This window comes from Oncorhynchus mykiss, chromosome 15, assembly GCF_013265735.2.
Source record: "Oncorhynchus mykiss isolate Arlee chromosome 15, USDA_OmykA_1.1, whole genome shotgun sequence".
NCBI lineage: Eukaryota > Metazoa > Chordata > Actinopteri > Salmoniformes > Salmonidae > Oncorhynchus > Oncorhynchus mykiss.
In genome coordinates, this window is record NC_048579.1 from 36,063,100 (window position 1) to 36,087,841 (window position 24,742).

A 24,742-nucleotide genomic window follows, 5' to 3' on the forward strand; every position below is an offset into this window, starting at 1 on the left:
GAATAGCCTAGTAAGAGTTCTTTTATATTTTCATAATTAAGTAGGTGACACATTACCTTTAGCTATACATAATATTTAACCACCATGTGTTTCCATCTCCTCCTCGATCTCCTAAATTCCTTACTCGACTGCGCAGAAGTGCTGCCAACAGTTTAGTGAAATATGTTTTGTTGCGAAAACATGTTACTATCAATGTTCCCGAACAGATTGTTTCCCAAATTAACCACTGGGTAGATGCAGGAATAAGGTTCACCTGTTGGGCAGCGAGAGCATGCTCCTCAAACAGTGATTGATGCATGGAATGTCTCAGATGCTCAAATAAGCAAATGTTCAATTATAAAACCCTGTTCCTGCCCATTTGATAATATTCAACTGTAAATTGAAAACAATTTGACAGATTAGTAAAGACTAGATTAAATTGAGAATAGTCTGATCGGTGAAAATATGACCACTTGATGAGAGAACAGCTGTGCAGCAGGACCTTTTTTCCCCTACTTTCTCAAATCATCAATAGCCTATAGTTGCACCATGCAGCCCACATATGTTTTGATTTTTAAGACAGTCTAAGTTTGCCAATTAACTCTAAATCTAGCATATAGGACCTGTTACATCAAATGATCACTTTTACGCTCAACATAGGAAGTGGCTATGTGCCCTCGCACCATAATAGGAAAAATATCCATTCTATTTTATTCAGCTCAATTATATTATTCTTACTATAAAATCATGTCACAGGGCTTATAAGCATATCTTCTCAGCTAAATGAACCAGCCTACAGCATGGTGCATAGCCAAACAACATAGGCCCACAGTAGGCCAACTCATATTTGGTTCTTCTGAAATACAATTTCTTCATATCATGTTTCTTTAGACCTGACTAAAATAAATACGATGTATTATGATGCATATTAAATTAATTTATTAGACTTTTTCAAATGTAGATGTTACAAAGGCGTTCATCAGTGGCTTGTATGCATAGAGGCCTGGAGATGCTAGACATGTTTATGTTAATTATCAGTAAATCACCGTGAGATCGGCAGTATTTTGCAGGACAATAACCGGCTGACAGAAATTAATAAATATTTAAGTGCCTTTGAACGGGGTACGGGTAGTAGGTGCCAGGCACACCGGTTTGAGCCAAGAACTGCAACGCTCCTGGGGTTTTCGTCGCTACAGTTTCCTGTGTGTATCAAGAATGTTCCACTACCCAAAGAACATCCAACCAACTTGACACAACTGTGGGAAGCATTGGACTCAACATCGGCCAGCATCCCTGTGGAACGCACCAACAAATTGAGGCTGTTCTGAGGGCAAAGGGGAGGGAGGGTGCAACTCAATATTAGGAAGGCGTTGCTAATGTATGGTCAAAAGTAGTGCACCACATATGAAATTGGGTGCCATTTAGGACGTAACCCATGGTATACAGTCCCATGCAGAGTGGACATACAGGAACAGAAGCAGACCACCGTATGTCATTAGCTGTCACCTGAACAGATCAATAAGAGAGAAATGGCATTCCAATTACGATCTAGCCGCTTGGCTCTGAATAGGGATGTGGATCAATCAATATCCAACTCAATGGAGGGGGGGGGGGGAAGAGGATAAACCCTCAGCATTCTGAATTCCACCAAAAGAGAAAGGATTCCATCTAGCCTATTGTTTTTCAAATGATGTTTCCAAGTAATTTGTTTTTTAAGCAAAATCTTGCTTAATTGATACAGTAGAAGATATTCTGTCTACTTTTGTGATACAATCGGATCTGTTCAAGCCGACCTCCATATGTAATGTGCTCCTTCTAAAATGCCAAATATGGCTGTAGACTTCCATATACTAGAGTGAGAATTCTGTCGGAAGGAGCCACCGTGGACAGAGAGGTATTAATTTCCTCTGCAGAAGAGAGAGGAGAGAAGAAAGGCAGGATGATGGAAACCAGCCAATCAACTTTGACCTGGCCTTGTTGTTGACGAGGACGTGTGTGTGTTTAATTTCCATAACACTATTTCACGGCTACACACACACACACACACACACACACACGTCCGTGTCCTCCTGGATGATCGAAGTCTTGTGCGTTTTTGTGTATGGGTCACACCAACGGTCCCGTCTGTCACCAGGCCTAGGTGATGTCACGTCCGGGTTAGAAGAGAGAGAGCGAGAGTTTTTTTCTCAGCTCTCTGGATGTGTCCCAATTGGCACCCTATTTTCTATATAGTGCACTATATGGGCACTGATCAAAAGTAGTGGACTATAAAGGAAATAGGGTGCCATTTGGGAAGCAGACTCTGGATGAGACCAACATTTCCAGAGGGTTAAGGAGCAGGAAGTGTGTGTTAGTCGAACAGTGTTCCACACTAAACCTTTACCTGACCTTTCACTTCTCTAACACATTTGAACCCACTGTGTCTAAAATGGCACCATATTCCATATGTAGGGCACTACTTTTGAACAGGGCCCATAGGTATCTGGTTAAAATTGGTGACCTAGGGAATAGTGTGCCATTTGAGACACAAATGTAGAATAGGTCAGACATTACTAAATAGTAGTAAGGAAGAGAGGGGGGTGTGGGTTGTGCTGTCAGTTGTTAGTGGAGGTAGAGAAAATATATAGATGTGAGCCTAACTAGTATAGAAAGAGTAGAAAGCACAAGACGGAAGGGCAGTAACAAGTGATGTGCTGCTCTCCTTACCAAGTAGGCTTTCCCTTTCTCACACACACAGATAGAGAGAAATATACACAACCTCTCCTCTAGTACTGGCTCACAAACTATTTGAATTAAGTTCTCCCCCAGTGGGGGAAAGTGATGCTGTGGCAACCTTGAGAGGGACACTAAAGAAAACACCTGCTTCTCCATTCCCACATTAATGATCACGCTACAGAACACAACCAACAACACATCACGAAACAGTAGAACACATCAAAACAACGCTAGGATGGAAGGAATCTTGTGGCCATCTCATTTTAGGCGCTATTTACTGTGTACACTACACAGATTAAATGGTAGAACATGGGGCGCAGTCAGCGAGGTGGGGAAGTTCTCCATCATCTCTTTGTGATGTAGGATGGCCTTACAGGAAGTGAGCCGGGAAGGGGTTGTTGAGATCAGGGGGAGCTAGTTAAAGGAAAGGAAAGCGTCACTGGATCTATAGCATTCCAACACCTCAGATGCAGGCCTGCCAGCTAGGTCAACTGAAGTTTGAGGGGGAGCTCTCTCTGCTCACAGTCTGTGAACAGGTAGGAGCTGAATTTATACAGAAGTGGTGGTTGTGTTCATGAAAAGAGTTGACTGCAGGCTGATTGCTAGCGGAATATTTGTTGTTTCAATCCATAAGCAAGTGTTGATATTTCTGAACAACAATGAATAACAGTTATATGTGCATTTTAAAGTAAGGAATGGGAGACTCTACGCGGAGTTTGCCAGCACAGACAGTCTGCAGTGTTTTGAGTGTGGTGATTTGGGGCATAATTCAATTTTTTTTTTGACCTTTATTTAACTAGGCAAGTCAGTTAAGAACAAATTATTTTTCACAATGACGGCCTACACCAGCCAAACCCGGACGACGCTGGGCCAGTTGTGCGCCGCCCTATGGGACTCCCAATCACGTCCGGTTGTGATAAATCCTGGATTCGAACCATGGTGTCTATAGGTGACGCTTCAAGCACTGAGAAGGCAAATACCCTCACGGCACGAGTGCCTTCCGTTGCTGATGCCTGAGTGATGGACTGTGCCATCCCCACAGCCTCTGCAATGGATTAGTCCACTGAGACAGGCGCAAATCAGACAGATGTCTTGTGTATGAAAAATATATATAATTTGCAACTGTTTGACTAAAGAAATCTCAGTCGACCAACAGCCTATTGACCAAACAATTAAATAAAATGTTATTAGTCACATGCGCCGAATACAACCCTTAAACAATGCAGTAGGGGCCTCCCGGGTGGTGCAGTGGTTAAAGGCGCTGTGTACTGCAGCGCCAGCTGTGCCACCAGAGACTCTGGGTTCGCGCCCAGGCTCTGTCGCAACTGGCCGTGACCGTGAGGTCCGTGGGGCGACGCACAGCGTCCGGGTTAGGGAGGGCTTGGCACCAGCAACTCCTGTGGCGGGCCGGGCGCAGTGTGCGCTAACCAAGGTTGCCAGGTGCACAGTGTTTCCTCCGACACATTGGTGCGGCTGGCTTCCGGGTTGGATGAGCTCTGTGTAAAGAAGCAGTGCGGCTTGGTTGGGTTGTGTATCAGAGGACGCATGACTTTCAACCTTCGTCTGTTCCGAGCCCGGAGTTGTAGTGATGAGACAAGATAGTAGCTACTAAACAATTGGATACCACGAAATTGGGGAGAAAAAGGGGTAAAATTCAAAACAACAAACAATGCAGTTAAAAAAAAATTACGGATAAGAATAAAGAGCAGCAGTAAAATAACAATAGCGAGATTATATACAGGGGGGTACCGGTACAGAGTCAATGGGCGGGGGCACCAGCTTAGTTGAGGTAATATGTAGGTAGAGTTATTAAAGTGACTATGCATAGATGATAACAACAGAGAGTAGCAGCGGTGTAAAAGAGGGGGAGGGGCAATGCAAATAGTCTGGGTGGCCATTTGGTTAGATGTCTCATGGCTCGGGGGTAGAAGCTGCTTAGAAGCCTCTTGGACCTAGACTTCTCGCTCCTGTACCATTTGCCGTGCGGTAGCAGAGAGAACAGTCTATGACAAGGGTGGCTAGAGTCTTTGACAATGTTTAGTGTCTTCCTCTAACACCGCCCAGTATAGAGGTCCTGGATGGCAGGAAGCTTGGCCCCAGTGATGTACTGGGCCATTCACACTACCCTGTAGTGCCTTGCGGTCTGAGGCCAAGCAGTTGCCATACCAGGCAGTGATGCACACAGTCCGGATGCTCGATGGTGCAACTGTGGAACCTTTTGAGGATCTGAGGACCCATGCCAAATCTTTTCAGTCTCCTGAGAGGGAATAGCTTTTGTTGTGCCCTCTTCACGAGTGTCTTGGTGTGCTTGGACCATGTTATTGTGTTGGTGATGTGGACACCAAGAACTTGAAGCTCTCAGCCTGCTCCACTACAGCCCCGTCGATGAGAATGGGGGCGTGCACGGTCCTATTTTTCCTGTTGTCCACAATCATCTCCTTTGTCTTGATCAAAAAAACACAATCGGTTGGGGACACATAGAACGTCAACCTTCTACTCCTGCGCCATTTTATTATCACAATCTGCAGTGCCTTAGACCGCAGCGCCACTCGGGAGCAGCAGTGCCCACATTAAGGCCGTAGACAAGGCGAGGGTACAAGCACCAGTTGGGGAAATGAAGGTCAAGGGGGCCATGAGGCGCAGGCAGCAGAGGCTGGGCTTAGTCATGCTAAAAATGGTGGTGTAGATGAGGCTGGGCCTAGTCAGGCTATGCTAGTGGATGAGGAGAGTATTGTGGGGAAGGGTAAGCGACTAGGGGGGGTGGAGGAGGATGTCATGTGGAAAAGGAAAAAGTGGGAGAAGAAAGGAGGTGGGAGGGGAGAGGCTGGTGTGGTCAAAGACACCAAGGAACAGTCCCCACAGTGACCGTACGTATATACCCCAAGGGCAGGTGGTCAGGTTAGGAGATGGAGACGAGGAAGGGGAGTCTGAGGAAGAGGACGATAAGGAAGGCTTTCTTTTCAGACTCCTCCTCAATGGGTCCAGAGCTGACAGCCAGTCAGGCAGAGGGGTCAAAGTACACGGTGAGAGAACTGTCAAGTTTCCTGAATGAGACTAAGGGGAAAAAAAGGTTAATCTTGAAGCGACTTTTTTTTTGCGATCTGGGAAAGTTTGTAAGATCAGTACAACACACTGAAAAATGAGGGTTATGGTGTCCTCTCACCCAGCAAATGTTTTAGGTTGAGGAAGTGGGTCACAACCTTGCTTAAAGGGTCTACCTTCAGACTCTGTTTAAATGAATAGTTTTCATGAAGGGGTGAGGTTGTAGAAGGGGTGAGGTTTTGGTTATTGTGATGTTGTTTTGTATCGTGGGTAGAGGGTAAGCTGAGTATGCAGCCTTTTTTTTAAGGGGTTGGTGAGGTTTTAGTGAAATGAAAATGCATCATTAAAGAAAGTCTCTCTCTCTACCACAAGCAGGTTCAGGGACGTGAGGAACAGAGAGACCAATAAACAGAGAGGATGGGAGGAGAAATTAACATCCCTCAATCCAAGGGTAGTGTACCACTATCAGCAGACTGGGTGGTGAAGGAGAGAGTGGCATTGGCTTTGACTACACCAAGGCACCTCAAGGAGCTGTTTGAAATGAAGGCAGCTTCATGCTTCAGAGAAGGGTGATCTTTCGGTGGGGGTGTGGTAGTGCTAGATGCACCAGGTACAGGTAGCAGAGGGGCTAAAGTAAGAGGCACCCTGACTCGGGTCCTCTCTTCTTTAATGATGACTGCTCCCTGAGATCAAAGGAATATGCAGATCATGCCACAGGTTCTCCTCCTCTAAGAGGTGATGTGAAGTTTCTAAAAGCAGGTCACCTCAAGTTAAGGCAACATTCTCTTACTTTACATCGAGTAGCCTGGAGTATTAGTACTTATTGTATAGGACATCACACTAGTACAAAAATGGGTCTTGTGGCTCTGTTTGAGCACTTTTTTAAAGATGAAAGCTTAGCTCAAATTCCATACACTAACAAAGACAGACATGCAATCATTTGCAAACACATGAACACACACACACACTATAAAAGACACAGAAACAGAAAACAGCCCACAAAGCCTTCACAGACAACGCAGCCGCCTCCTGTTTGTGCGTGTGTGTGCGCGTGTTTGTGCCTGTGCATTAATGCATACTGAACGTACTAACTGAATGAGAGCAATTCTGTCCGTTAGTGCTGAAGAATGACACTCAAAAAAACTGGGTTCAAATCGTATTAGAAATCTTTCAAATACTTTAACTGTTCTTGTTTGAGCTTGTCTGGCGCAATGGAACAAATGGAATAGTTCAGAAAAAAGCTAAAAATATGAATATAAATCAAATACCACTTAAACCCAGGTCTGGTTAGTTAGCACTGAAATGAAGAACACAGTGCTCATAGGGAGGGAAAGGTGAAAGCCTGTCTCTCTGTCTCTCCCTCTCTCACACAAAGTTAGAAAAGGTTACTGCACTAATTGAGCAGCTGCTCCAGAGTCTTTGATGGGCATTAGAACCTGGGAAACATTGTCTGGCAAGATCAAAGGGAACCCTGGATAATTACTGTAGTTACCTTCAGTGATGCTGTTAAATTAACCACAAACACACAGATAGACAGACACAACCTTACCCTCACCAGCTAGCTTTATTGGGGGGGGTGTAAGCGCTGCGCTAGGTTAGAAAGACCGGAACGGACTAGGCTCAAGAGAGGAATGGAGAGCAGGCATATGGCAGAGGGAAGACAGTGGCTTTGTCTCAATCGAGGCAGCTAGCTTCCTTTCCTTGTGACCTTTCCTCCATGAACACTGACCTGTCACAGCAGGACAGGTGAAAGCCATTCAGGATAAACTAATCCAGTCCTTTCAGCCATTACAGTAAGGCATTGATGAAAAAAAAGAAAATGGGAGATGGTGAAAGATGTGATGGCTGAGTTAGATTATCTATTTTTAGAACGAGGTCAATGATAGCTGAGGGGATTGACTCTCCTGTGAGGAGGAGAGAGGAGGATCACACAGAGAAGAGGAGATGTGGACGGTTCATTTGGCGCTCTTTTGCTCTGTCTGTCTGTGTAAACAGGACATGATGAGGAGAGTAGAGGAACACTTATCCCTGCCCTGAACATGAAGAGGTATGGTACACTTTTAGGGGTTTCTCCGTCTTCACGTAGACCTAGTTATTTTACGTGACCAAACAGTGCCTGTTGGACATACAAAGATGTAGACATATCTTTGTGATGCCTAGAGAAGCGTATATTATTATTACCAATGGGCTTGTTCCCTCCTCTTCCTACCTCTGTTGTGGCACCTCCTCTCTCCCAGCGACAGTGACAGGGGTCTGATCCTCTCCCTGACCCTCTCCACGGCCCCCTGGAACACAAACACAACAAGACAACTGAGTATACTGTGCTGAATGAACAAAACTAAATATACTACTGTAAAATCACATTATTTCCCCCCCACACACAGACTAAAGGCCTGCTGCCCTGCCACAACATTTAGCCAGAGCGACGCCTCGTTTAGCATACCAGGTCAGCCAGGCGGGTGGTTGGGGACCCCCAGCCACCCTGTTAGGCTCTATATTAAATAAAGAAAGAGTGCTCCAGTGTGTAAATTATTCATTTAACACACCTTATCCTCTTCCAACAACCTTGTTAAAAACACCTCAAGAGTGAAAAGCAGGAGGGGGAAGAAAAGGGGAAAAAGACGAGGGAAAATAAGAGAAAAACCTCAAGACACCATCATTCACCTGCAACTCAGCAAAACCCTGGGTACATCACTAAGCTCTGAGTATTCTGCCACAGGAGAGAGAATTCACCCTGACACTTCCATTGTTTCAGAGTAACGGTAACGCGCACACACAAGTGCAGAGCAGTGTTTTCAGTGCATATTCATAGAATAATGGCTCTAGATGTCAGGATGAATTATAGAGGATGAGAAGGGTGGACACGCAACTCTGGAATGCTGCCTCTGTTCTGCTGCAGTCTTAAATACTTGTTTTAATTTACAACATATAGTGACTCATCTGGGCAAAGCAGCTTTAATTCTACTTTACAAAGATTAGTCTAAATAAATGCTTAAGTAACCCATATGCAACATATGTAAATAGGAGAGGAACACTAAACTCTAAACATTCAGAGCCTCATCCTGGATTTAAAAGCAAGATCAATGGAGAATCTCAATTAAAAGTGTTTCGCAGTCCAAGACTAGTCTTAGTGTGTGTCCAGGAAACCGCCCCAAAATATAACAGTGCTGTAATATGAGTCAGAATTTCAGAATACAACCACAGTACAGAAAGTCCTTGAATGTCCCACAGTAATATGCATGTTCTTTCCAGAGAGAAAGAGTGTGAGTGAGTGAGCATACAGTTATGAATATAGCTACTGTTCCCTGAAGGAGGGAACGAGGTATCAGGTCAAGTACAATGGTTAAAACGGAGGCTCACACATAACGCCCAGGACCAAAACCAGGTCCCACGTCAGTGCCATAGACTTAAGACACTGATCTGAGCCGACGTACGCCTTTCAGGAACCACACCCACCAGAGGATGAGACCCCAGGGTAGAGCCGTCAATCCCTACATGATATGCCGAGATGGCTGCCATATAAACCGTCAATGTGGAAAAAAATAAGGGCCCTGCTCAAAAAGCTCTCGCAAGAACATCAACATGTCCACCAAAGAACTCTGAAAAGGAGAAACTCTTAACCTGACACTAACCCTGAAATGCGCTCCACTTATATGTATACATCCCTCTCGGAAAGGGCGCATGTGCAAACTATATAGTCGTAATCAAGTTTGAGGGTAAACCCCTATCCATCAAATTCAACTTTTCAAAGGGCCAAACCCCCAGATCCCCTATCTGCGGGCGTCGGTGCCAAACTCTCCTGTGTGCCTGGGACAACAGATCCCGACGACATGGAACCATGTGGATGATCTCCGGGAAACAGGATTGTCTGGGCCAATGGGGAGCCACCAGAATCAACAACAGACCCTCCTTCTGACGGACCCTCTCCACAGTGGCCTGAATTAGGTCCCACGGAGGAAACGCATAGAGCAGGGTACAAGGCCACTGATACGCCAAAGCATCCGTTCCCAACGGTGCGCCTAGATCCCTCATTGAGAAGAACAGACGACAATACTCGTTCTCGCGATTCATAAAGATATACGTCAGATATACATTGGCCAATGGGCAACCACCAAGGGGTGCAGTCTCTACTCCTGGAAATTAGATCTGCTCCCACATTGAGAGATCCGGGAAGATACATTGCCCTGCGCAACAGGAAATGGGCACTGCTCCATTCGAGCAGATAACTGGCCAGGTTTTAGGAAAGAGACAGCGTCCCCCCATGCCTGTTAATGTATGCCACTACCATCCAGTTGTCGGACCTTACCAACACATGCTGGCCCTCCAACATCGGAAGGAAACGCCTCAGTGCTAGCAGTCAATAGCTCTAGGTAATTGATATGTAGCGCCCTTTGTGCTGTTGACCAAATCCCTCTTTCCCAGTAGCCCACAACCAGCGCTCCCCATCCCAATAAGGATGTGTGTCGTGATCAGCCTGCGGGACACTACACGGCCCATGAGAACCCCCCTGCAACAGCAGTCATGGGTACCTCAAAGGAGTCAATGCCATTAGGTACAACGGGATACCTTGAGCAACTGATGGCAGTGGCGAGATGTGCCAAGACACGTAGCAGTCACCCAGCGCGAAACACACATATCAGCAGAAGTCTCAGAGGCACCACAGCTATCATAGAGGCCATCAGACCCAATAACCGCAGGCACAAACAAAAAAAGCAGAGTGCCCCAGCTGAAATTGTGCCAGACAGAGCCGGAATGCAACCCCCTCCTCTGCTGGGACAAAAACTTGATTCAGAACAGAGTCTAGAAAGAGACCGTGAAACTGAATGCGCTGAGCGGGAGACTTGTGATATTCTTGTGATTCACTCTGAACCCCAGAGACTGAATATGGGAAACCAGCGTGGCGTTCCACCTGCTGCCTTGACTCCACTATGACCAGGCTATTGTCCAGATAGGCCAATACTCTGATCCCCTGGCACCACACCGGTGCCAAAGCTGCTTCCACTACCATAGAAAATGTGCTGGGCAATAGGGAGAGACAGAAAGACAGGACCAGAAACTCTTAAGCCACACCCTCGAAATGAAACCTCAAACTTTCTGTGGGGAAGATGTGTAGCCACATGAAAATATGCAAGGACATGAACCAATCACCAGCTTAGTGTGAGCATTTTGAACTTGCAAACCTTGATGTGCTTTTTTAAAACACCCAAGTCCAGGGTGGGACAAAACATTCCATCGCTTTAGGGAACTAAGTAGTACCGCTCTGTACATGTGAGACGGGGACCACCCAAGTAGCCTGGTGGTGTCTGTATGTGGTGTCTGTATGTGGGGAAGGAACTGTGTTTATTATACCCACACCTGGATGATACTGCACTCTCCTGGTACACTTTGTCCAGCTGATCCACCGAGAACCGACACTGTTTATTCAGAAGCACTGTGCTAAAATTAGCCCCCTTGTTAGCCTCCGGAACTAAGTAACTCACCAGCTTTCCATATATTGGAGGTGTGCAAACCAGCCCTGCCTCCTTCATAGCCTCCACATTCATGAACTCGCCATAACCTCGTATCACCAGACAGAGGGATCCCAGGTCGCTTTTAGCTCATCGGCGAAACCTTTAAACAGGGGTAAGCGACGCTTCACCGCTGCAAGGACAGGAGGTAAATACGTTCCCCCAAACCTAGAGGAACTCCACTGCGGGGGAGAAGACAGCCAATCCGCCCCCAGGTGATCTGCTGCCCTACGACACAGCTCGATCAAAGGCGCATTAACCACCAATGGTTCACTCTCCTAAGCCGCACTCCGAAGCCGGGGCTTTAGGCTGCCTTGGAATCCCGGCTCTGAACATTGCCAGAGAAACCGGAATGAGCCTCACTCGGCTGGGATGACACCCCAATTAACGCTTACCACCGTTGCTCTCTCCCTGCCTCAGACAACCCCATTACCGAGGTCGCTTCACTGGAAGACCATTTACTAGCAGCCCCAATCTTTCTCACAAAGTCAGCCCGACTCCAATGGAAGGTGAACCCAGCAAGAGACCATGGTCACACGAACTGGTTTGAGTCAAAGCTTCCTGCGAGTATTTCCACACCAGGCAAACAAGACAGCACTCATATCGTTAATTTTCATTGTGAAACCATATGAGCAAGGACATGGTCAGAGGTAAAAACATGGCTGGTCAGCCTTTTTGAACTTACTCTTACCACTGGCCTTACTCAAGCAAGGAAGCACTGTCTACACAAGCAGAACAGAAATTAGTGGGTTTTTAGTAGAGGTCGACCGATTAATCAAGTTCATAACAATTGTTAATCTGCATTTTTGGACACCGATCATGGCCAATTACATTGCACTCCATGAGGAGACTGCGTGGCAGGCTGACTACCTGTTATACGAGTGCAGCAAGGAGCCAAGGTAAGGTGCTAGCTAGCATTAAACGTATCTTATAAAAAACAATCTTAACATAATCACTAGTTAACTACACATGGTTGATGATATTACTAGTTTAACTAGATTGTCCTGTGTTGCATATAATCGATGCGGTGCCTGTTAATTTATCATTGAATCACAGCCTACTTCGCCAAACGGTGATTTAAAAAGAGCATTCGCGAAAAAAGCACTGCCGTTGCATCAATGTGTACCTAACCATAAACATCAGCGCCTTTCTTAAAACCAATACAAAGTATATATTTTTAAACCTGCATATTTAGTTAAAAGAAATTCATGTTAGCAGGCAATACTAAACTTGGGAAATTGTGTCACTTCTCTTGCGTTCATTGCACACAGAGTCAGGGTATATGCAACAGTTTGGGCCGCCTGGCTCGTTGTGAACTAATTTTCCCGAATTGTACGTAATTATGACATAACATTGAAGGATGTGCAATGTAACAGGAATATTTAGACTTATACGGTTCCGTATCTCACTGAAAGAATAAACGTTTTGTTTTTTCGAAATGATAGTTTACGGATTTGACCATATTAATGACCTAAGGCTCGTATTTCTGTGTGTTATTATATTATAATTAAGTCTATGATTTGATAGAGCAGTCTGACTGAGCGGTGGTAGGCAGCAGCAGGCTCATAAGCATTCATTCAAACAGTACTTTTGTGCATTTAACAGCAGCTCTTCGCAATGCTTCAAGCATTGTTTATGACTTCAAGCCTATCAACTCCCGAGATTAGGCTGGCAATACTAAAGTACCTATTAGAACATCCAATAGTGAAAGCTATATGAACTACAAATGGTATAGAGAGAAATAATACTATAATAACTACAACCTAAAACTTCTAACCTGGGAATATTGAAGACTCATGTTAAAAGGAACCACCAGCTTTCATATGTTCTCATGTCCTGAGCAAGGAACTTAAACATTAGCTTTTTTACATGGCACATATTGCACTTTTAATTTCTTCTCCAACACTTTGTTTTTGCATTATTTAAACCAAATTGAACATGTTTCATTATTTATTTGAGACTAAATTGATTTTATTGATGTATTATATTAAGTTAAAATAAAAGTGTTAATTTTTCATTCAGTATAGTTGTAATTGTCATTACTAAAAATATATATAAAAATCGGCATCTGCTTTTTTGGGTCCTCCAATAAATCGGTATCGATATCGGCGTTGAAAAAAATCATAAAAATCAGTCCACCTCTAGTTTTTAGCAAACACAAATCCAAACCAAGCGAGGAAGAATTAGCTACACAAGCAAAGCAGAAAGTAGGTAACTTTTAGAAAATAAAAACCGATACCCAGACCCAAAATTTGCAACATCTAGGGAACGAGTACTCTCTCCCCACTAACATACACCCAAGTCCAAGCCGAATCTTGCAGTCTTTTATGTGCTTCAAAAGTTTGTAAATCGCGTGTCATGTTCTTACTTTAGGTGAACTGAGGAGCAAAGAGTTTAGGAAATTAACGCGAGTACTGGAATTATAGCCAGGAAGGTGGGGCTTCAAAAGCCGGGCTCGGCATCCATTATCCTGTTGGGCACGATTTCAGTTTTTCTTTAGGTGAATACGATTCGTCGTTGACTCCCCATAGTACGGTATACCGTGCGACCGACTGAAAGGGAACTAGTCCCATATCTGTGAGGATTTAAGTCAACTGACTGACACTCCGCATTATCAACTCAGGCGGTAAGAATTGGAGCTAACATGCTTTGGCCCAGCAGAGATCCATGAGGCTGCTGCTGTGTGTGTGAGAGAGACATAGTGATGAGAAACCGTTTAAGAAGTCAGCTCTAAAAACCACAAACCTTTTCAAATATAACCTCAGGCTTAGTATGATGACCAGAGCATGCTTCTGTCAGCTACCCAAGTAGCTAATCTAATTTGCACGCACTAAAACACCTCTGTATGTACTAGTGGAGCAAGGCTGCTACACTACTACGTACAACACAGGAGGCGAAAAGGTATGCTGCCTGTTTTTTAAAATATATTCTATGGCATCACATTTTATGTATGTTTCTGCATATCTACCAGGATGTTCAACTAAACCCAAACCTTATGTTAAAACTACAATTCTGACTTTGTCCTGACCTACAATCCATTGCTGTTATCAGGTTCATTTTCCCTCCACAGAGCTGGGCAGGCATTTACATTGGACCCTCCCTCCCTCCTTCCACATTAACACCTGGGCAGTAACCAGCAACCCTCTTGCAATGTAAATCCTTACATTTGTGATTAAAGCTTTCCACTTCAAACAGGCGCTGATATAGCGGGGATAAAGAGCAAGCGGCCAGAGAGATGTGCGTTTTCCTGGGTGTGTTGAATGTCATTAGCCACATTAAGGCTCTGTGTGTGCGTGCGTTATTTATAATGACGCACAAATGCCATTCTATCTACATACTACAGGGCTATCGATGCCTCTCGTTCTGCTAGCCTATAAACTCAACATCAACTCAGCCGCAGGGCAAAGGATTGGCAATGACATATGTCGATTTGGATTTAAAGTGTTTAGGTTTCTTTAGATGGTGGTGACAGAGGAAATGGGTAGCCTTTTGTTTTATGGATTAAATTAATTGAAAAGCTCTTGAAACCATTTTCACTTCAGTTCCATTTTACTCACAAATGTCTACTGGTTAACTGAGTAAAGGCCAAACTCTTGCTGGGTCCCAAATGGAATCCTACCCGCCCTGGTCAAAAGTAGTGTACTAGGCCTAAATAGGCAATGAGGTGCCATTTGGCACACAATATGTCTAGTTAGTTTTATACTATAACAAAGAACACTTCACCTTGTCTTTGTTTTCATTACAAAACAAAGTGACCGATCGACAGGTGGTCTTGCTTTCCATTCCCCTCAACCCTCACGCTAAAAGTTGGAGACAAAAACAAAGAGCACGGTGTTTGTTTAAAATCACATACAGCTGCACCGTACCACTGCATCCCAAATTAACCTCGACCACATGAAAAGCTGCCATCTCTATTTCGGGTAGGGGAGGAAAATTACACCCCTCCACTCTGTGCCCTGGTATTAAACCTCAATTAGTGCACGGCAGTGATGTCACCAGGGAGGAGGCTAAGGGCTATGTTGTTGACACAGCAGGGTGCTTCACTAAATAGACTCATATCTAAAAACACTTAAGTTAGTTTGTTAACTTTGTGTATAGAGGGCTAGTGGCCTTGGCTTATGGGTAATACAGAGAAAGTTGCTGATCCCATCCAACTGGCAAGAACTGGGCTATCATGGTGCCTCACTAATGTTACAATTCAAATGTATTCCATCATTACCATTTGGGAAGCTACTCAGCCAGGCATAGGCATATGCGGCCCGTGACCTGATTCAATACGGCCTGCGGAATCATGCTCAGATCACATAAAGCTTTGCAATAGTAAAGTTTTGAATTTAACTCCCGAAGCTTGTGGGAAATTTATTTTTAAAGCACGTATAAAATAACTGCACGAGGACAGACCGTGACTGACAGGCTGACACACACTTCAGTTACAAATAGAAGCTAGCTACAAATTGAGCAAAAATTACTTCATCAAATATTTAAAATAAAAGGAAGTAGACAATGAATGTAGGGTGTCCCGACACTTCCAGACGAAGCATGCAGAGAAATATAGGAATATGTCTTCTGAACAGAGGGCAAGTGCATCGAATGAGTTGCTTTCTCAGTTGCAAAAGCAGCAAGGACTTTTCACAAAACTGCATTCAGCAAACAACAGAATTGAGAGAGTACCACTAAACACAGCAAGCCATTCGCTGAGGGCGAATTCATTTAAGAATGTTTAATTGACTCTGCAGGCAATACTTTTCTCTGACAAGAAATAACTGCTTGAAAATGTTTCCCTGTCAAGATGAACAGTGTGTTGAGGACATCGCAGAGAATATAGAACAAAAGTTGAAAGACAAGATAAAGGATTTCACCTATTTCTCCTTGGCCCTGGATGAGAGCAGTGATGCACATGACACGGCGCAGTTGTTGATATTCTTACGAGACATAACCCCAGACTGAAATTATTGGAGCTTGCTTCAGTGCAGTCAATGACGAGCACAACCACAGGGAAATATTTATTGGAGGAGGTTAATAAGAGTGGGGCAAAGCTGGGACTGAATTTGGAAAAGTTATCCAGTGTGACCACTGATGGGTGCCCAAACTTGACAGGAAAAACATTGGCCTTTTGAAAAGGGTACAATATCAAGTAGGTGACCTGAACCCAGATCAGAAAATAATTTTCCTGCATTGCATTATTCATCAGGAGGTGCTCTGTAAATGTGTTCTGAAAATGAGCCATTTTGTGGATACTGTCACTACAGTGGTAAACTTCATAAGAGCAAAATCTTTAAACCACAGGTAGTTTGCCTCACTGTAGGAAGAGACAGGTCATACAGATCTCCCCTAACACACAAACAAGAGATGGCTGAGTTTAGTTAAGGTGCCAAAAAGGGTGTGGGACCTGAATTCGGAGATTCCTGAGTTTTTTCAAATGAAAGGAAAATGTGTTATGCAAGATAAAGAATGGTTGGCTGATTTTGCCTTCACAGTGGACATCATGGCCCTAACGAATTAACTGAATTCCAAACTACAAGGGAAGGGCCTTCTCAAAAACTTCCCAAAGATTAGGAGTCATGCTCAGAAGATGTTTGTATTGTTTGGGTCAACCTACAGTGCCTTGCAAAAGTATTCGGCCCCCTTGAACTTTGCGACCTTTTGCCACATTTCAGGCTTCAAACATAAAGATATAAAACTGTATTTTTTTGTGAAGAATCAACAACAAGTGGGACACAATCATGAAGTGGAACGACATTTATTGGATATTTCAAACTTTTTTAACAAATCAAAAACTGAAAAATTGGGCGTGCAAAATTATTCAGCCCCTTTACTTTCAGTGCAGCAAACTCTCTCCAGAAGTTCAGTGAGGATCTCTGAATGATCCAATGTTGACCTAAATGACTAATGATGATAAATACAATCCACCTGTGTGTAATCAAGTCTCCGTATAAATGCACCTGCACTGTGATAGTCTCAGAGGTCCGTTAAAAGCGCAGAGAGCATCATGAAGAACAAGGAACACACCAGGCAGGTCCGAGATACTGTTGTGAAGAAGTTTAAAGCCGGATTTGGATACAAAAAGATTTCCCAAGCTTTAAACATCCCAAGGAGCACCGTGCAAGCGATAATATTGAAATGGAAGGAGTATCAGACCACTGCAAATCTACCAAGACCTGGCCGTCCCTCTAAACTTTCAGCTCATACAAGGAGAAGACTGATCAGAGATGCAGCCAAGAGGCCCATGATCACTCTGGATGAACTGCAGAGATCTACAGCTGAGGTGGGAGACTCTGTCCATAGGACAACAATCAGTCGTATATTGCACAAATCTGGCCTTTATGGAAGAGTGGCAAGAAGAAAGCCATTTCTTAAAGATATCCATAAAAAGTGTCGTTTAAAGTTTGCCACAAGCCACCTGGGAGACACACCAAACATGTGGAAGAAGGTGCTCTGGTCAGATGAAACCAAAATGTAACTTTTTGGCAACAATGCAAAACGTTATGTTTGGCGTAAAAGCAACACAGCTGAACACACCATCCCCACTGTCAAACATGGTGGTGGCAGCATCATGGTTTGGGCCTGCTTTTCTTCAGCAGGGACAGGGAAGATGGTTAAAATTGATGGGAAGATGGAAGGAGCCAAATACAGGACCATTCTGGAAGAAAACCTGATGGAGTCTGCAAAAGACCTGAGACTGGGACGGAGATTTGTCTTCCAACAAGACAATGATCCAAAACATAAAGCAAAATCTACAATGGAATGGTTCAAAAATAAACATATCCAGGTGTTAGAATGGCCAAGTCAAAGTCCAGACCTGAATCCAATCGAGAATCTGTGAGAATCTGTTCACAAATGCTCTCCATCCAACCTCACTGAGCTCGAGCTGTTTTGCAAGGAGGAATGGGAAAGAAATTCAGTCTCTTGATGTGCAAAACTGATAGAGACATACCCCAAGCGACTTACAGCTGTAATCGCAGCAGAAGGTGGCGCTACAAAGTATTAACTTAAGGGGGCTGAATAATTATGCACGCCCAATTTTTCAGTTTTTGATTTGTTAAAGAAGTTTGAAAGATCCAATAAATGTCGTTCCACTTCATGATTGTGTCCCACTTGTTGTTGATTCTTCACAAAAAAATACAGTTTTATATCTTTATGTTTGAAGCCTGAAATGTGGCAAAAGGTCGCAAAGTTCAAGGGGGCCGAATACTTTCGCAAGGCACTGTATGTATGTGAACAGACACTTTCAGTGATGCAACATAAGTCAAGGCACAGATCATCTCTTAATGACTCATGCAAACGTGTACATAAGTATTCAGACCCTTTGCTATGAGACTCAAGCTCAGGTGCATCCTGTTTCCATTGATCATCCTTTAAAATGTATCTACAACTTGATTAGAGTCCACCTCTGGTAAATTCAATTGACTGGACATGATTTGGAAAGGCACACACAATTGTCTATTTAAAAGGTCCCACAGTTGACAGTGCGTGTCGGAGCAAAAACCAAGCAATGAGATCGAAGGAATTGTCCGTAAAGCTCCAGGAAAAGATTGTGACGAGGCACAGATCTGGGGAAAAGTACCAAAAAATGTCTGCAGCATTGAAGGTCCCTAAGAACACAGTGGCCTCCATCATTCTTAAATGGAAGAAGTATGGAACCACCAAGATTATTCCTAGAACTGGTCATACACAAGAACACTCGAGGCTGTAATTGCTGCCAAAGGTGTTTCAACAAAATGTCTAAAAACCTGTTTTTCCTTTGTCATGATGGGGTATTGTGTGTAGACTGAAGAATATATTTGTTTAATCCATTTTAGAATAAGGCTGTAATGTAACAAAATGGGAAAAAGTCAAAGGGTCTGAATACTTTCCGAATGCACCGTATATAGTTGAAAGTTTTTGCTTCAATAGAATAAGGGGCGTGCAACGATAGGTTTTCACACAAAATACATTACTGCAACACATTCGGCGTAAAATCGTTTTCATCAATGACAACAGAGGTGCAACGCTATTTGGCTAGCAGCCACACAAGTAAATTAGCTTACAATGTAGCAAGTAGAGGTCGGCGGTTTAAAAAAAAAAATTGGCCTGGCCGATTAATTAGGGCCCATTTCAAGTTTTCATAACAGTCAGTAATCAACCTTTTTGGACGGCGATTACATTGCAATCCACGAAGAAACTGTGTGGCAGGCTGACCACCTATTACGCGAGTGCAGCGTCAAAAGGACCTTGTGGCTGCAAGGAGCCAAAGTAAGTTGCTAGCTAGCATTAAACTAATCTTATAAAAAAACAAATCAATCTTCACAATCACTAGTTAACTACACATGGTTGATGATATTACTAAGTTAATTAGCTTGTCCTGCTTTGCATATAATCAATGCAGTACCTGTTAAGTTATCATCGAATCACAGACTACTTCAACTTCACCAAACGGGTGATGACTTAACAAAAGTGCATTCGCGAAAAATGTACAGTTGAAGTCGGAAGTTTACGTACACTTAAGTTGGAGTCATTAAAACTCGTTTTTCAACCAGGTCGGTTAAGACTTCTACTTTGTGTACGATACAAGTAATTTTTCCAACAATTGTTTACAAAAATTATTTCACTGCATCACAATTCCAGTGGGTCAGAAGTTCACATACACTAAGTTGACTGTGCCTTTAAACAGCTTGGGCAATTCCAGAAAATGTTGTCATGGCTTTAGAAGCTTCTGATAGGCTAATTGATATAATTTGAGTCAATTGGAGGTGTACCTGTGGATGTATTTCAAGGCCTACCTTCAAACTCAGTGCCTCTTTGCTTGACATCATGGGAAAATCAAGAGAAATCCGCCAAGACTTCAGAAAACAATTGTAGACCTCCACAAGTCTGGTTCATCCTTGGGAGCGATTTCCAAACATCTGAAGGTACCACACGTTCATCTATACAAATAATAGTACGCAAGTATAAACACCATGGGACCACGCAGCCATCATACTACTCAGGAAGGAAACGCGTTCTGTCTCCTGGAGATGAACGTACTTTGGTGCGAAAAGTGCAAATCAATCCCAGAAAAGCAGCAAAGGACATTGTGAAGATGCTGGAGGAAACCGGTGCAAAAGTATCTACAGTGGGGCAAAAAAGTATTTAGTCAGCCACCAATTGTGCAAGTTCTCCCACTTAAAAAGATGAGGCCTGTAATTTATCATAGGTACAGTACACACTTCAACTATGACAGACAAAATGAGGAGAAAAAAAATCCAGAAAATCACATTGTAGGATTTTTAATGAATTTATTTGCAAATTATGGTGGAAAATAAGTATTTGGTCACCTACAAACAAGCAAGATTTCTTGCTCTCACAGACCTGTAACTTCTTCTTTAAGAGGCTCCTCTGTCCTCCACTCGTTACCTGTATTAATGGCACCTGTTTGAACTTGCTATCAGTATAAAAGATACCTGTCCACAGCCTCAAACAGTCACACTCCAAACTCCACTATGGTCAAGACCAAAGAGCTGTCAAAGGACACCAGAAACAAAATTGTAGACCTTCACCAGGCTGGGAAGACTGAATCTGCAATAGGTAAGCAGCTTGGTTTGAAGAAATCAACTGTGGGAGCAATTATTAGGAAATGGAAGACATACAAGACCACTGATAATCTCCCTCGATCTGGGGCTCCACGCAAGATCTCACCCCGTGGGGTCAAAATGATCACAAGAACGGTGAGCAAAAATCTCAGAACCACATGGGGGGACCTAGTGAATGACCTGCAGAAAGCTGGGACCAAAGTAACAAAGCCTACCATCAGCAAGGGCATTGAAGATGAAATGCGGCTGGGTCTTTCAGCATGACAATGATCCCAAACACACCGCCCGGGCAACGAATGAGTGGCTTCGTAAGAAGCATTTCAAGGTCCTGGAGTGGCCTAGCCAGTCTCCAGATCTCAACCCCATAGAAAATCTTTGGAGGGAGTTGAAAGTACGTGTTGCCCAGCAACAGCCCCAAAACATCACTACTCTAGAGGAGATCTGCATGGAGGAATGGGCCAAAATACCAGCAAAAGTGTGTGAAAACCTTGTGAAGACTTACAGAAAACGTTTGACCTCTGTTATATACCATTCGTTGGCAATGACAAAGTACTGAGAAACTTTTGTTATTGACCAAATACTTATTTTCCACCATAATTTGCAAATAAATTCATTAAAAATCCTACAATGTGATTTTCTGGATTTTTTTTGTCATTTTGACTGTCATAGTGAAGTGTACCTATGACGAAAATTACAGGCCTCTCATCTTTTTAAGTGGGAGAACTTGCACAATTGGTGGCTGACTAGATACTTTTTTGCCCCACTGTAAATCCACAGTCAAACGAGTCCAATCGACATAACCTGAAAGGCCACTCAGCAAGGAAGAAGCCACTGCTCCAAAACCGCCATAAAAAAGCCAGACTACGGTTTGCAACTGGGGACAAAGATATTTCTCCAAAAAGTACTGTACTCTGGTCTAATGAAACAAGAATAGAACTGTTTTAGCCATAATGACCATCGCTATGTTTGGAGGAAAAAGGGGGAGGCTTGAAAGCTAAAGAACACCACCCCAACCGTGAAGCACGGGGGTGGCAGTATCATGTTGTGGGGGTGCTTTGCTGCAGGAGGGACTGGTGCACTTCACAAAATAGATGGCATCATGAGGGAGGAAAATTATGTGGATATATTGAAGGAAAATCAAGACAGGAAGGTCAGGAAGTTAAAGCTTGGTCGCAATTGGGTCTTTCAAATGGACAATGATCAAGCATACTCCAAAGTTGTGTCAAGATGGCTTAAGGATGACAAAGTCAAGGTATTGGAGTGGCCATCATAAATCCCTGACCTCAATCCTATGGAAAATTTGTGGCCAGAACTGAAAAAGCCTGTGCGAGCACAGAGGCCTACAGACCTGACTCAGTTACACCAGCTGTGAAGACGAATGGGCCAAAATTCACCCAACTTATTGTGGGAAGCTTGTGGAGGCTACTTGAAACGTTTGACCAATTTCAACAATTTAAAGGCAATGCTACCAAATACTAATTGAGTGTATGTAAACTTCTGACCAACTGGGAATGTGATGAAATAAATAAAAGCTGAAATAAATCTTTCTACCTACTATTATTCTGACATTTCACATTCTTAAAATAAAAAGGGGTGATCCTAACTGACCTAAGACAGGGAATTTTTCCTAGGATTAAATGTCAGGAATTGTGAAAAACTGAGGTTAAATGTTTTCGGCTAAGGTGTATGTAAACTTCCGACTTCATCTGAACCTAACCATAAACATCAATGCCTTTCTTAAAATCAATACACAGAAGTATATATTATTTAAACCTGCATATTTAGTTCAAAGAAATGAATGTTAGCAGGCAATATTAACTATGGAAATTGTGTCACTTCTCTTGCGTTCAGTGGAAGCAGAGTCAGGGTATATGCAACAGTTTGGGCTGCCTGGCTTGTTGCGAACTATGAACTAATTTGCCAGAATTTTACATAATTATGACATAACATTGAAGGTTTTGCAATGTAACAGCAGTATTTAGACTTAGGGTTGCCACCTGTTCGAAAAAAATACGAAACGGTTCCATATTTCACTGAAAGAATAAACGTTTCGTTTTCGAAACGATAGTTTCCGGGTTTTGACCATATTAATGACCAAAGGCTGTTATTTCTGTGTTTATTATATTATAATTAAGTCTATGATTTGATATTTGATAGACCAGTCTGAGCGGTGGTAGGCAGCAGCAGGCTAGTAAGCATTCATTCAAAGAGCACTTTACAGCGTTTGCCAGCAGCTATTAGCAAAGCTTGAGGCACAGCCGTGTTTATGACTTCAAGCCTATCAACTCCCGAGATTAGGCTGGCAATACTAAAGTGCCTATAAATGTATTTATTTATTTCACCTTTATTTAACCAGGTAGGCTAGTTGAGAACAAGTTATCATTTGCAACTGCGACCTGGCCAAGATAAAGCAAAGCAGTTCGACACATACGACAACACAGATTTACACATGGAAAAAACCAACATACAGTCAATAATACAGTAAAAAAAAAAAAAAAAGTGCAAATGAGGTAGGATAAGGAAGGTAAGCCAATAAACAGGCCATGGTGGCGAAGTAATTACAAAATAGCAATTAAAACACTGGAATGGTAGATGTGCAGAAATATATATATGTGAATGAATGTGCAAGCAGAGATACTGGGATGCAAAGGAGAAAGATAAATAAACAAATTAATACAGTATGGGGATAAGGTAGTTGGATGGGCTATTTACAGATGGACTATGTACAGGTGCAGTGATCTGTGAGCTGCTCTGACAGCTGGTGCTTAAAGCTAGTGAGGGAAACATGAGTCTCCAGCTTCAGTGATTTTTGCAGTTCGTTCCAGTCATTGGCAGTAGAGAACTGGAAGGAAAGGCGGCCAAAGGAAGAATTGGCTTTGGGGGTGACCAGTGAGATATACCTGTTTGAGCGCGTGATACAGTGAATTATAAATGAAATAATCTGTCTGTAAACAATTGTTGGAAAAATGACTTGTGTCATGCACAAAGTAGACGTCCTAACCGACTTGCCAAAACTATAGCTTGTTAAAAAGACATTTGTGGAGTGGTTGAAAAACAAGTTAATGACTCCAACCTAAGTGTATGTATGTAAACTTCTGACTTCAACTGTATATGAGAAAATAAAGCAGGGTGGCCCTCTATAGTGACTGAAAAGAGCATGTGTGTGTCCCAAATTGCACCCTATTCTCTATGGTGCACTACTTTTGACCAGAGCCCATAGGGTCCTCCTGCCATGGTTTGGGCAGCACAACTTTTGACCAGAGCCCATAGGGTCCTCCTGCCATGGTTGGGGTAGCACTACTTTTGACCAGAGCCCATAGGGTCCTCCTGCCATGGTTGGGGAAGCACTACTTTTGACCAGAGCCCATAGGGTCCTCCTGCCATGGTTGGGGAAGCACTACTTTTGACCAGAACCCATAGGGTCCTCCTGCCATGGTTGGGGAAACACTACTTTTGACCAGAACCCATAGGGTCCTCCTGTCATGGTTGGGGTAGGCACAAAACCACAATCTCAATTCCCTGTGAGATGGGCAATGCGAAGCCTGCAGCATTCTCCCTCTACAAGCCTACAGTCTGTCCCTGGTTGCTGGACTTGTTCTTACATCAGGGTCACTGGTAATTCATGTCTTACAAAAGAGACACACTTCAGCAGTTCAGCCAGGGACCAGAGAGAGTGCTCACAGGAGCCATCAGCTTTCCTCTCCTCCTCTTTGTGACCAACATGAGAAATATCCACTGTGTGTGAATAATACATTTGAGCTGCGAGTCACTTCTAACCAGAATACAGTTCTGTTTGTGAAGAAGCAAGCTGCCTAAGAAGTCAACCAGGGGGAGGTGTTTTATTTTTCCCTTCAGAGAAATGGCAGTACTCACTAAAAATGTACCACCCAATAGGTTGGTACAAAAATAAACTAAGAAGATTGAAACAACAGTCTCACAGGTGCAAACCCA

The 24,742-nt window shown here is 43.4% G+C and overlaps 1 protein-coding gene across 6 annotated transcripts in view; it reads right to left on the reverse strand.

The window, feature by feature from the left end:
* The window catches only part of LOC110490023 (zinc finger protein 438), a 103,550-nt gene that overhangs the window by 24,322 nt on the left and 54,486 nt on the right, over positions 1-24,742 (reverse strand). For 4 of the 6 annotated variants that reach the window (XM_036944309.1, XM_021563106.2, XM_036944306.1 and 1 more), the window contains exon 2: positions 7,946-8,021. The exons of 1 other annotated variant lie outside the window; for it this stretch is intronic. The gene's annotated coding sequence lies outside the window, so the exon portion shown is untranslated. Of the gene's footprint in view, positions 1-7,917; positions 8,022-24,742 lie in introns of all 6 variants that reach the window. One more of the 6 variants, XM_021563107.2, reaches the window with a different exon arrangement.